At 40.8% G+C, this 13193-nt stretch overlaps 1 protein-coding gene across 1 annotated transcript in view; it reads right to left on the minus strand.

Moving 5' to 3' along the window:
• The window catches only part of MCTP2 (multiple C2 and transmembrane domain containing 2), a 121146-nt gene extending 108226 nt beyond the window's left edge, over window positions 1-12920 (minus strand). The window contains exon 1 of the mRNA XM_074837539.1: window positions 12813-12920. The gene's annotated coding sequence lies outside the window, so the exon portion shown is untranslated. The remainder of the gene's footprint in view (window positions 1-12812) is intronic.
• Between the last annotated feature and the right edge of the window lie 273 nt (window positions 12921-13193).

Below are 13193 nucleotides of genomic sequence, written 5' to 3' on the forward strand. Positions count from 1 at the left end.
TCTCTTTAATATGCTGCTAAATCTTAAACGCTCAGAAGAATCCATATAGTTTAGTCTCTTCCTTCAGAGAGACCACTTTTGTTTGCACCTGTCATTTTTATTATATCCTTTTCTTTTGCTGTCTCCTCCTCTTTTGGGGGCAATAGGGGCAAGAAGGACAGGGTTTGTAACAGAAAAGTTGGTCACATCTCACCATCTGACTGATACAACAAATATTTCTAGCATTTTTTCCTCCCCTAAGAATCTTCTAATTATGGTCCTTGGGATTTTTGTGTGTGTGCTTTGGTTTCTCTCACTGTAACACTCCCTACATACTCCCATAAATTGTTATAATATTTAGAGCTAAATTATTTTCTTAGATGTTCTAACAGGTGGCTATAAGAGATATTTCAAATGCCATTGAAAGCCTAGAGAAATCATTCTGCAGTTCTACTTCACTTACTGTCTCGTCAGGAAGCCAGAAAAGCCACAAGTGAGAAATACTTAAAGACACTCTGAAAACATTATAAAAGTGCCCAATTTAACTAAACTGACAAACAAAACCAAATTGATTTACATATTGGAAATTATGGGATACATTCTCTTTCTTCCCTGAGTAACCATTCCCTGCACACCCAGAAGTGCACAATGCTCACTGAAGCACCCCGAATCGCTCCCTGCTAACGCTTTTAAGAAGCATCCTCAAAGCCAGTAAGAAGATAAAAATGCAACTGAGCATACCACCACTGCTATTACAACTTTCATAAATCTAGTAATCATTGCACTCAATTTGTTTATCCAATTACGGTGAAAACGTTGGGTCAGTTTGCATGCCATCCATCTTCATAATGTCTGATTCAGTCAGTATGTTTTCAGCTACAACTAGATGCTAAACAACACTTAAACCCATCGTAGCTGAAAATACTAACATGCATTAGAGATTGTTCAGAAGATGTTCCTCACTTGCATGCATCCTAACATAAATTCCACCTGGAACGAACTAATGAAACTCCCTCATTGTAAAACCTCTACTGATTCTGGCTATTTTGGCATAGGCTATTCACCCCAATCTCTTGACTGTTCAGCAACAGATTCACTGGCTTAAAACCTAACGCAGGAGACTTTGTACAAGGTACAAGCAAAGGTAATTACACTTCTGCTATGCAGCACAGTATTTGGCTACTGAAAGTTATAGAAAGAGTATAACCCCTTTAGATTTATAATGTCTGAATTCAGTGTGCTGAGAAATGAGGCTGACCTCAAGAAGGAGATAAGGGAGCAGGGTAGAAAGGGGCTGGGATCCTTTATTCACAGCCTTTTGCCTTTTGCTATAAATTCCACCTTCTGGCCCTAGGAGCCATAAATTAAACCATTCCTCCCTGTGAAAAAAAAAGGAAAATATCAGGAAAATAGCTCTCAGCTGGCTAAACCACAACTGTATGTGCTGGGTGGTTATTTCTATAACAGATCATACAAAGTTTTTCTCATCACTGTGTCTAGAACACAGTCAAATACAAATTGTTACTAAGAGTGGAATTACTTTAGAAGAAGAAACCTACACTTCCATCTTTGCAATTACTTATTTCAGTACCTTATCTGGAAATGAAGTAGGTTTATTATAAACATCAACAGCCACAGATATAAGAGAATATCACCCAAATAAAGTAACCCTTTGTTCAGAGTTACCAGTTTCTCCTGGAGCATTTCAAACCCAACAGCAGTTACACTCATACATGATATTGAAAACATTTAAAAGAAAAGGGAATACCTTACCAGGGGTAGGATGTCCCTTGGATTATTAACACGTTCAAGCGTTGTGCTGCTTTTGCAGAGAAAACAAGTCCAAAATGAAAGGCTGACCTAGGTGGGCCTGAAGCCATTCCTCTCTGAGTATGATCACAGAAGCTAACAGGGGACACTGAATTAGATACATACATCACAATATTGAGAAACTGAGACAGCCTTTTCTTCCTGCAGCTGTGTCTTGCAGCATATGCTAAATACCTGAACTTAAATTTGACAAGGCACCAGAAAAAGTCTAATCTAAATCTGATTCTGCACAGGCTAATTACCCTGGGGAAATCAGTGTTAGAATTATTTTTAGTACTAACAAGCATCAAAGGGAGCGCACTGCTGAAGTGTAGCTAACGTCTTCATTGCACAGGCGACTTGCTGCAGAAGCAGGGTCATGCCTTGGCCAGCTTCCAAATCTTGCCATTGCATTTGAGCTTAAGCTTCCCAGTAGGGCTTCAGATGATGCCAGTCTGTTGATACAGATCCTTGCTCTATTATTACAGACTCATTTGCAAAGTATAGTGGGATGCTAAACTTAAATATAACGTAAAAACTTGACCTGTTGCTGCCAACCAAATTAGTACAAGTGCTTCATAAAAGACAATTTTATACACTTCAATGCTTGAATGAAAATAAGATGACCAAAAGAAACCAGCCTTATTTTCTTGATGTAAATGGGAAGAAATCTACCGTCCTTGCAAAAGACCAGAAATACTATCTAGGGTAAATACAAAGCTTAAGAAAAACTTGTTTATTACATGCAGATAATACAGGCATCTTAAGTAAGACTTGGGGGGTGTGTTGTTTTGGTTTGGGTGTTGTTTAGGGGTTTTTTTTCACAGATCCCTGGGTTTTTAGGCTCTGGGCTTTTAGATCCCATGCTTGGCTTTTCATTTTTTAATTGGCTTAAATGTGATGAGCTCCATCTTTCAAACACATGAAACAAGCACACGTCTTCCTCCACTTATCACACAGGAGATGAACAAGGATGCTCTAACTCCTTAGAGACTCTTTTGCACAATCTGGAGAGCTTTTCTCTCAACATTTATGAGCAGGCAGTAACTATGAGAAGTAACAGAACGACCAGCTGCTACAAGCATCTTAAAATAGCATCTGATAGTGAAAGTTACTGGGAAAAAAAACCTGCACCTGCCTCCAGCTTATAAAAAGTATTGCTTTCAGTTTGTTTTTGTCTATTCTAAAACAGGAGAAAAATGATGAGTATGTATGGGAGAAAGGAAGGAGGAAGTGTTTGGGTGTATTTTTACAAAAATATTTCACAAGTTCCTTCCACTCTTTCAGCTTCTTTCAAAATATTGTAGCTTGTAATTATACCTGTGCAAACCAGAAGGCCCCTTCAATCTTTTCAATCTAATTCGTGAGACTGTACCAAGCTGGTACAATCAAATACAATCTTTACAGTGCAGTCACACCTGCCGAGCATCAGACCCCTCCAGGGACACCTGTGCACGAGGATCTGCTTCCTGCAGCCCTGTTCCGCAGGGGATGATGTGCATGTCAAATCAGACTCTAAGATAGATCCTGGAGTGACAGACTCTGCCCTTGGAAGGCACTGTGCCATGTGCTGAAACCATGCCAGCAACAGGGATATTTCTCTACCATTGACTATATCTGTTTTATAATTTACCTCATTGTTCCCAATCACATTGGGTGATCCCTGGGAAAGGTGGTACCTAGAGCAGGGCAGCTCCAGGAGTAGGGGGAGAGGGAAAGCTGATGAGCAGCATGGGGAAGGAGAGATGTAGGTACAGAGTAAGAGTGAGATAAAGAGAGCTCTAAAATAAATAGAAAACTTAGAGGTTTATCAGGGCTCACTTGAGAAGCAACACAAGCTCAAGAGAGAGTCAGGGACCCATGTGTTGAAGGAGCTGGTGCTCATCTGGAGGAGCTCCAGTGGGAATCCAGCCCTGCAGCCTCCCTTCCTCCTCATTCTCTCCTTCAAGCCCTTGTTCATCTCACTCATAACAAAAGGTATATTTTTATAACAAGAGGTGCACAGAAATAGATTATCCCTTTTCATAACTCCCAGGGAAAACAAACCTAGGAAGGAAATTGGAGACTCATTTCCACTGGAGGCCAAATCAGCCAGTGCCTTTTACTAGCACTTAAGTCACATATTTAAATAAAAGAAGTTTGTGTTTATATGCAAATTACTTGGGCACTGCCAGCATTCCTCCCTAAATAACTATTACTGTCACACTACTTAACAAAACTCAGTGACTATACAGGAAAGATCTATTAAAAGCTCTACATGATTCTTCAACAACAATGTACCAAAGTGGCTTAAACAGAACACTTTTGATCTGTAGAAATAGCCTGATGGTAACTTGAGCAGGACAAAAACCTGCCCTAAGCAGGCTTTTACAGTTGTCCTCTTTTCTTCCTTACCACAGCGTGTTCCTGTTTCCAACAGCAGCATGGCATGTGCCAGGGCCAGAGCTCATGGTGAAAGTAGGGTACCTAGGAAAGTAGAGGTTACTTTGAATCTGTATTGACCTGTGTGATTAAATGTCCTTTCACATTTAACATCTTCACATAGTTTGGGTATATCTGTAGATAAAATGACCCAGTGTTTTTATAGTCTCTGAATTCACAAAGGTAGGAGGCTGAAGGCAACTGCCCCTAAGAAAATAGATTGGTGTGTTGTAGTGTATCACTGAATGAGGGAATTGCACCAGTAATAGCCCTTATTTTCTGCAAGAACCACAAGTCTTACAGAAAATCACTGCACTTAGATATCTGGTGTTGTGCACTGCCACCGAGAAAGCTGAAAGGGAGGCTGGAAAACCCACCCACAAACAAAGCCCTTGGGAAGCTCCTGATGAAGCCAAATGTTTGAGGGATTCAGTGCCATCTCCTGCACTATCACACGATCATCAGTACAACTAACTTGTACATAGTTAACAGCACAGAGACTGACGATGGACAGAGACCACAACCACAAGTGAAATGTAGAGCCTGGGAGAAGCACAGGGGAGTTTAAATGAAGAATAAAACAAATATTTAGCATTCAAAGCAGTCATCAGATCCTCAGCCTCAGAAAACACTTATTCATAGCCACAGTGAATCTCTGTCTGGCCTCCAGGCTATAACTGGTAAACAAGTGTTTATTTGGGGGAAAACAAAAGCCCCTCCTTGGCACTGGTGTGTTTTTCTAGGGAAGTATTGCTGGAAGACACACAGTATTTCTTAAATCTCCAAGAAATCAACTGTGAGGATGCAGAACCATTGCATGCTTATACCCATGTTACAAGCACGATAACTTAAGCACAAAGCTCTCACACACATTTATTTCAAAGTACATGAACGTATTAGTGGACTTCATGGATCTTCAGCTACTCCAAAATTCAGTTACAAAGGATCATGAGGTAAGACACTCAGAAAAATACTGAAGCAGGAACAAATAATTACTAAGGAACAACAAATGAAAATACAGACCTTTCAAAGCCATATTTTTGTATTGGCTAAATGGCAATAAGGGTATGGTATACCTGCTACAGAAAGGGGAAAAAATGCAATTTTAGGAGAAATTTTAACAATTGGCAGTAAGCTATGCTTTTACAGATGACAGCAGCTTGGATAACAAGAATAAGCCATAAATTATATGGCTAACTTCATAAAGCTAAGCAGCAAGACACCTAGTCTGGTAACAAACAATGTAGAAAAGTACATACAAACTAATCGCTAATGTCAAGCAAACTTCTCTTGCTTAAGCCTGACTTCTGGGTAAAACTTGCAATAGCAAGATTCTATGACACATGGAAAAGCAAAGACACCAATATACCTTTCTCTTGGACTAAAGGAGCTTCATCCTCATTCATAGCTGTGATTGTGGTGAATAAATTTGGTCCTGGACAATAACTTAGTACTTTAAATACGAAGAAGCCAATGCATGCAACTAAAACCAGTCACATTGCTCCCCTGCAGTCATGACAGTAAAATGTTCAGTACACAAATGGCAGCACAAAACTTAGGTCCAAACTGAGAGCTCCTGGCATGCTACTTTCAAGTGACAGACCCATGAAGACATTAACTTCTGTCCAAATAAAACTACTCTTATTGTGAAAAACTGCAGACACATTACACAGTCCTTAAAAAAAAAAAAAAAACTTCAGTCCTGATTCATCCAGGGTAAATTTGCCATAGTCAGGGTGGGGTAAAATTTGCTAAACTTCAAATACCTTCCCTTAAGCATATCTACAGCTCCTTCCTCACGCTGCCCAACCGCACTGGCTGCTCATTTGTACGCTGTTACCACACTGAGGTTTTTTGGTTTTAATCCTCCTTTCAGGCATACATAGCTCCAAGCAGGATAGCTTAGAACAGGTCCAACTGACCGCTATGCTTGTCATTATCATGCCCCATTCACATATTCTCAAACTAAGTTTTAAGTGCATAAGTTATAACCACTTTGCCCATAATTAACAAACAAAAAGCAGAGTTTATTAATCGTGGGTGTTTAGTTCTGGTGAACGCTAACTAAAAGGCATTCTAATTCAGCTATCGTAATTATACAATTTCCTGACTTATTAATGGAGTAAAACCACTTAGAGCTCAAAACCAAAACTTTTGCAACAGGTATCAATAAAAACCTTTCAAGATACAGTAATGTTTAAGGGATTTAAGAGCTGTCCACATTCCAGTTACTTGTGTCTAGCAGATATGGGCAAGAGTCACTAATTGGCAAGTGCCCTGGAACACGAACTGCCCACAGTTAGCTAAATAGGTTAGGAGGTTGTCTGGTTCAAACAACTTTTGCACCTAAGTAGATGAATGCTTGATCTTCTTCAGCTTTCATTGCCTTAGTATCAAAGGCTGGATGGAGTTTTTGCTAAATGTTTCTATGAGGCATTCAAAGTTGTCTGGTAGATTTTAGGAACCAGAAACCTTCCTGAACAAGAGGAAACAGGCTGCATCTTCCCCTAAGCTAGTAATGAGTTTTGTGTCCTAAATTATAGTTTTACAAAGTTAAACATAATTCAGCCACTTATACATTAAATTTAAAAAAAAAAAAAAAAAAAAAAAAATCACACCCCAACCACAAAGGTACTACCACAATTACCACTCTCTGAATTTGGGAAGGGAGCGTATATTCCAAAATAACTACAATCTCAAATAGCAGGACTTCTACAATATCCACTTGACTATAACTGGAATTAGATGTTTGCACACAAAAAGAAAAACAAGACAAAACAAAACTCTACAGTTAATTGTTTCCAAGTACAAGAAGCCAGGAACAAAGCCTGCTATTGAATGAGCATTAATGATTTGCCATTTGGTTCTGCAGATGTTTCCCATGAGGGAAGACAGCAAAAAACATTCTAATTGAAACCCAGGGAAGCAGTGACAAGGAGCTGAGTTATGTTACTTCATTTGGTTATTTTTATTTGAAATTGTCAAAACCATTAGGTTCAATAGGATTTTACTTTAAGGGGAACTTGTATCCAATAAAATTTCAAAGAACTGAGCTTCATAATCCCTTCTCACTTAAACCCAAATGAGACAGGCTTTTAAAATAAATTTCACAGCCATGATAATATGAGCTAAGAGAGTCTGCCCCATCCTTACTGACAGCTCCAGATCATCGCCAATTCCACATCAATGGCAACAAAGACAAATTTTGACAAAGCCTGCTCAAATAAATTAGTATGGCCATCTGATTTCCATTCATCTCCATTAAGAGATTATCAAACAATACAGATTATATACCTTGTCTGGGCTAGAACTTACTTCTAGAGCAGGACTTACCAATTTAGGAGCAAAGAATGAAAGCACACGCTCATAAATCCTGAAAAGACAACAGCGCTGCTTCTGCATCTTAATTTATGGTGTGACACAGAGCTGGAAGTCTTTTATTTCCAATTTAGCTCTTATCTCTGATCTTAAGGCAAAGCTATACAATTCCAAGAATTTCAAAAACAATGAAGTCTGCCCAAACTTAAAGCTTCCAGTAAAAGCAAAATTTACTTTGCATACTACAAATGTAGTTCTTAGGAGTGGGCAACAGGAAGAATTGTCAAGGGTACAAGTACTTCCCAGAAAGGAAGGATATGAATAAGATATCCCTTTTTTTTTTTTCCCCCATCCCAAGAGGCCAACAAAACAAAACAATGATCTCAAAACCTACATTACTATTTTGCTTGTATTTTAGCAAGTTGTTTTTGTGGGAAAGTGAAAACAATCTAGTGAAGGAGCATCTGTGTAAATACATATGAAACAGGCACCCACCACAGCAGGCAGAAAAGTCACCCTCTGGGTCATTTAGCTCCAGCTCTCACCATACACTGACCAAGAAACCAGAAGCAAGCATTCAAGCTAACTAGTTTTAATTAGGGACCACCAGCAAGTGTTACCAAGAGGTTCTCCTATAAGACCAAAGGTGGTCACACTATGCATCCTACCTACCCACAGAAGGGTCCTCTCTGGTGGCAAAGGGGGCTGGACACCTATACGACCAAACTGGAAATATTCCAGCTCTAACTCCACAAGTAGCCTTGATGGCTCCCAGCTCAAGGGTCTCTTACTTAGACAGGCAGCAGCCAAAGTCAATGGGAAGGCAGGGACACACACAATTTGTCACCATCAGCCTTGATGCAGGGTTTAACAGGAGGCTGTGTAAGCATCAAAAACAAAGGTTGTAAAAATGTCTAAAGGTCAGCAGACCACTTATGTGAAGATAACCAAAAAATAAGCCTCCTTAAAAAAAAAGCAGTATACATTTAAGAAAATAGAAATCAAAAATGAAATCATAACATCCTCCAGATTTTCACACAATAATTCAATTATTTCACGAGTGATAAACCAATGAAAGTTTGCAGCAGTAGTGTAGCCTTACAAAATGTCAGATCAATCTGCACTCTTAGCAGATGGTTACGAATAGCCAGGGAATCAAAACTTAAGGAAACACAGCACTGAGCACACTATTTACTTCAGGTTTTTCCCCAAGTGTGAAAACTGAAGTTAAATCTAACATTCAGCTGCTTGGAGTTGTTTTGAATGAAGTAGTAGTGATCTGAGAAAAATCCATCCAAATGTTCATCATATATAGCACCTAAGTGGACTGCATCACTCCAAATATCAATTTAGCCCAATCAACTGTCTCTAACTCTGACCAAAAGAAGATGCTCAGGGAAAGAATATAAGGTCAGGAAATTATATAGTGATTCTGCCTGCAAAATAATCTCCTGATTTCCAGGAATCTGTGATTTAGGGGCTGCTTCAGCTAGAAATTTTATCTGAATCTTTGTGATTAACAGTCATAGCATAATTTTTCTCTATTAATTTCCTAACAACTTTCAAAATTCATTTATATCTTAAGCAATAGGAAGATACTGCGGTAATGAGTTCCATAGATAAATCATGCTTGTGTGAAACGGTATCTCCTTTTATTGAAAAGTACCTTTAAAAAAATCATTTAATTTTGCTCCTTTATTCTCACCTTTCTAAAATCTTGAGTTATGTGAACTTATGAGTAATTGTTCTCTATTTATTCCTTATCACTCAAATTTTTCCCATTGCTGCTTTATCCTCCCTAATGATCACTCTCAATTGAGAAGTACAGATCATCAAGGAGCCTGGTTAATGTTATACCATACAGACATCTTAACTGGCACACACAACAGAAATACAAAATATCTTTTTTTCCTGAGATAATTGATTTGTCTGAATTTATAATGCAGTGCAAAACTCTGTTCAGAACCATTCTAGGACTGTTTCAAGGAAAATTAATTACCATTTTACAGTTTTATCATTAAGTGTAACTAAACAATTATTTTTTAAGCTGCAAGAACAGGTTAACAGGTTTAAAATTTGCCTATGATTGGTTGTGCAGTTTTTTTCAAATGACTGCATTTTTCGATAAATAAGAGAACTAGTAATTCCTAAATACTTTTAAAAAATTACAGTAAGAGCCTCCTTAATATCAATGCAGAGCAGCTACATGATGAGTTAGGGCAAATAAAGGCACATGCGTGCAGGTATTTACCCCAGCACTGCAGGTGCCAAAAGCCAAGTTTGTTTTAGGAGGTGGCATCCTCAGGGAAGGACGGACAGACTGTCTATCCATAGTGCCTTACTACTCAGATGATGCCCAAAATCCAGGGAAGATGGAGCACATCTAACAAATGAAGTCTCCATTAACAAGACTTCCTTATTACTGATCCCTAAATTGGACAAAAACCATCTGCCCACACAGCAATCACCCCACTCCGTGGTAATGCTGGTAAACCTGTAGTTACACCCAAACGAATTTCTTCAAGCAAGAAATTGCCAAGCACATAATAAGGTGATCAATCACTTGATCAAACACAGGAAACTTTGGTCCAGTTTCTCTTCATTCTCGGTCTTCAACAGGACCCTCACACAGAAGGGAATGGAGAGTTAATCCTTACATGGAAAACAGAAAGCCATCCTTGCCATTCACACCAACTGCCTAAATACGAATATCCCCTCTGCTTCTATGACTTGATTTTATAGCATCAACAGTGTCAAAAATAGAGGTGCACTCAGGTACAGCTGTTATGCTGATACTCAATTTGAAATCAGAGTTCGAGGCGCTCATGCTTCTGACAGCCTCATGATCCTAGAGAGACCAATTTAGTCTTGAGAAACAGCCTCCCGGACCCAGGGAACACAACTGCATAAGTGTAGTCGGAATAGATTGAGGAAAAACATTCCTTTTGCTTATAAACAAGTTTCTATGCAAGTGTGTTATCTAATAAATACAACTGGAAGAAAAATGGGAATGTGGGAAGGGTGCCAACATAAATCCTCCAAGTCTGAGGAAATCGGGAGCAATTTTCCAGTCAAGGATGGAAACGGCACAGAGGAAATGCAGAGCATAATTTAGCATGCTCTACTCTCCTCTGCTAAGGTAAAGCCTCCCTCTCTCCCATGCCAGCAGGTTGCTGCCAGGCAGAAGGACCCCACCCAACATGGAGATGAGAGACCTCACGTCTCTGTACCTTGGGAGACTGCCCAATTCAAAGCCCCATACTAAAATTAGTTCATGGTATAGGAGTGACCAAAATGGATAAAACCTGAGATTCTCATAACAAAGCGATGGCGCAAGCTGTTACACGTGTCCTGCATGAATTTCACCGCCATTGGTGGAGGCCTCATGGCAACCTTCAGCTACCAGTAAGAAATTAGTTTTAGAGATGAGACAGGCAAATCAGCACAGTGTAGACTAAAGCAGCAGAAGCAGACACTCAATCTTGTCTGGAAATCTCCGTGGGAGGAACTGAGAAGCTTCTGAGGTGAAGTTTATCCCCTGTCCCGAGCCCACCCCAGCCACCACAAGGCCTGACCCCAGCTTCATCACAGGCAGCCCCAAACCCCAGTGAACTTCAACATTCAAAGCACAACCACTGTTCTCCTCAGAAGCATTTCTTGGCTGAGCAGGTACATTCTGAATAATTATCTGTTCAAGTAAGAGGAATTTCATCAGTGCAGTTAGTTGGAAAGCAGCTGCATATATTACTAAATGCAAAAGCCACCAGGGAAAAAAAAAACTTGCAGTGAAGTTGAGCCAGTTATGGTAGTAATTACCTGGAATGACATGATAAGCAACACTTCTAACCCTCTGTTCCAGTCTTAGGCACTGGCCAAAGAGGGGATGATTACAGGAACCCACGTGCTGTTTAGACACCCACCTTCCACCGACTGCCAACGACAGCGGTGTCCTTCCTCATACCCTTTTTTCTTAATCAACACCTTAAATGCACACATCTACAAACTATTCTGTAGCTTCTTTAATATAATCAAAGTTAAACATTTCTTAACAGCACCAAGTTTACCATTCTTATGAAAAAAAGGACAAGTGCCAAAAATTTTTAAGAAATAAAATGAAAATCTTCTCTTCACCATTTTCTTCAAATCATTCTTCCCACAGCTACTGCAAAGTGAAACTACACATACTGAATCCATCTTCAGGCTACCTCATATGAAAGTCTATTCGCTTTACTATAAGCTACTTTATGACGGTATTGAACAGCAGCAAGAAATCAAACAAGTAAGATTATTACTCAAATACACCCATTCATCCTGTCTGCCCACTCAACAGTATCATCTTCTGAGAATGAATCAAAATCACAACAAAATACCTGACAAATCCTACAGCTTAATCAAGGAAAGTTAATGCAAAAATATACAGGTGAGAATTTCTATTTTCTTAATGCAGTGTAGCAGTAATTCAACTTCCAGCATGCTTTGAGCAACTGACTATCATAAAACTAAGGGCACCAACTGGGGTTTTTTTTGCCAGATGCCATAGTTGTGCTATGCTAACATCATGGAAAAATTACAGTATTTCATTACAAGCACATGAACAGATTTTTTTTAAAGGACTATAGCTTACATCTTAAATTTCCCTTAAAGGTATACTTAAAGTAGCTTTGCTACACTGATGTACCTGTGTGAATATTTTCCTTTGTTGTTTGTTTTTATTCTAGGGATGGTTTTATTATTAAGTGGTTACTTCTTTAAAGTCAATAACCAACCAACTCAATTTCAGTAAACAAGTACACACAGGGATGAATCAGTTCAGTGAAAGTTGGCTGGGAAAGGAGAGGATTTCTCCAGCAAAATTTTCTCATACAGATAAAAAAAAAAATATTCACACAAGGTCCAAGTAGCTCGTGCAGCATCCCTAAAGCGATACACGGCGAAGCAAAGCGTGGGTAACCTCGAGCCTCACGCTGCAAAGTTAGTTCTGGACACCTGGGAAAGTACGAACAACGACAGCAATTCAGCTAGCACAAAGCAGGCAAAATCACCAAATCTCCAGGAAACAAAGAAATTGCAAAAAGAAAAATCACATAACCCCCCCGCCACTCCTACCACCCGCTGAGATTTTCCTTTTAAAGCGAAGTCACCCCGCACTTAGAGCGGCTCGACAGGACGCGCCGAGTACCGCAGCGGACGGCAACAGGAACCAGCGCGGCCGCAGCCCCGCAGCCCCCGGAGCGAGGAGGGGACCCCCACGGCGGAGGTGAGGCCGGGGGGCCCCGGGGCGTTACCTGTGGGCCAGGCAGAGCCCGCGGGGATCCCGCACCCCCCCGCCGCCGCCGCTGTCCTCCCTCAGCAGACGCGGGCGCGGGGCGGGCACGTGCCGCTGTCACCGCCGCCACGCCCCTTCCCCCGCCACGCCCCCCCTCCCGGGGGCGGGGCCGCCGCCCGCCCCTCCCTGCGCGCTTCCCGCCCGAACCCCCCCGGGTTTACCGCAACCCACCCCCCGCATCCCCTCCCACCATCTCCCCGCGGCACCCCACCGTGGAGCATCCCCCCCCTCCCTGGACCATGTCCCTCGGAGCATCCCCAGCCCCAAAAACATCCCCTCCCAGACCTTCACCCTTCCCCGCCCCCCACACTATTTCCCCCAGGGCACCCCCCACCCAAAT

Source organism: Strix aluco, chromosome 12 (assembly GCF_031877795.1).
Source record: "Strix aluco isolate bStrAlu1 chromosome 12, bStrAlu1.hap1, whole genome shotgun sequence".
NCBI lineage: Eukaryota > Metazoa > Chordata > Aves > Strigiformes > Strigidae > Strix > Strix aluco.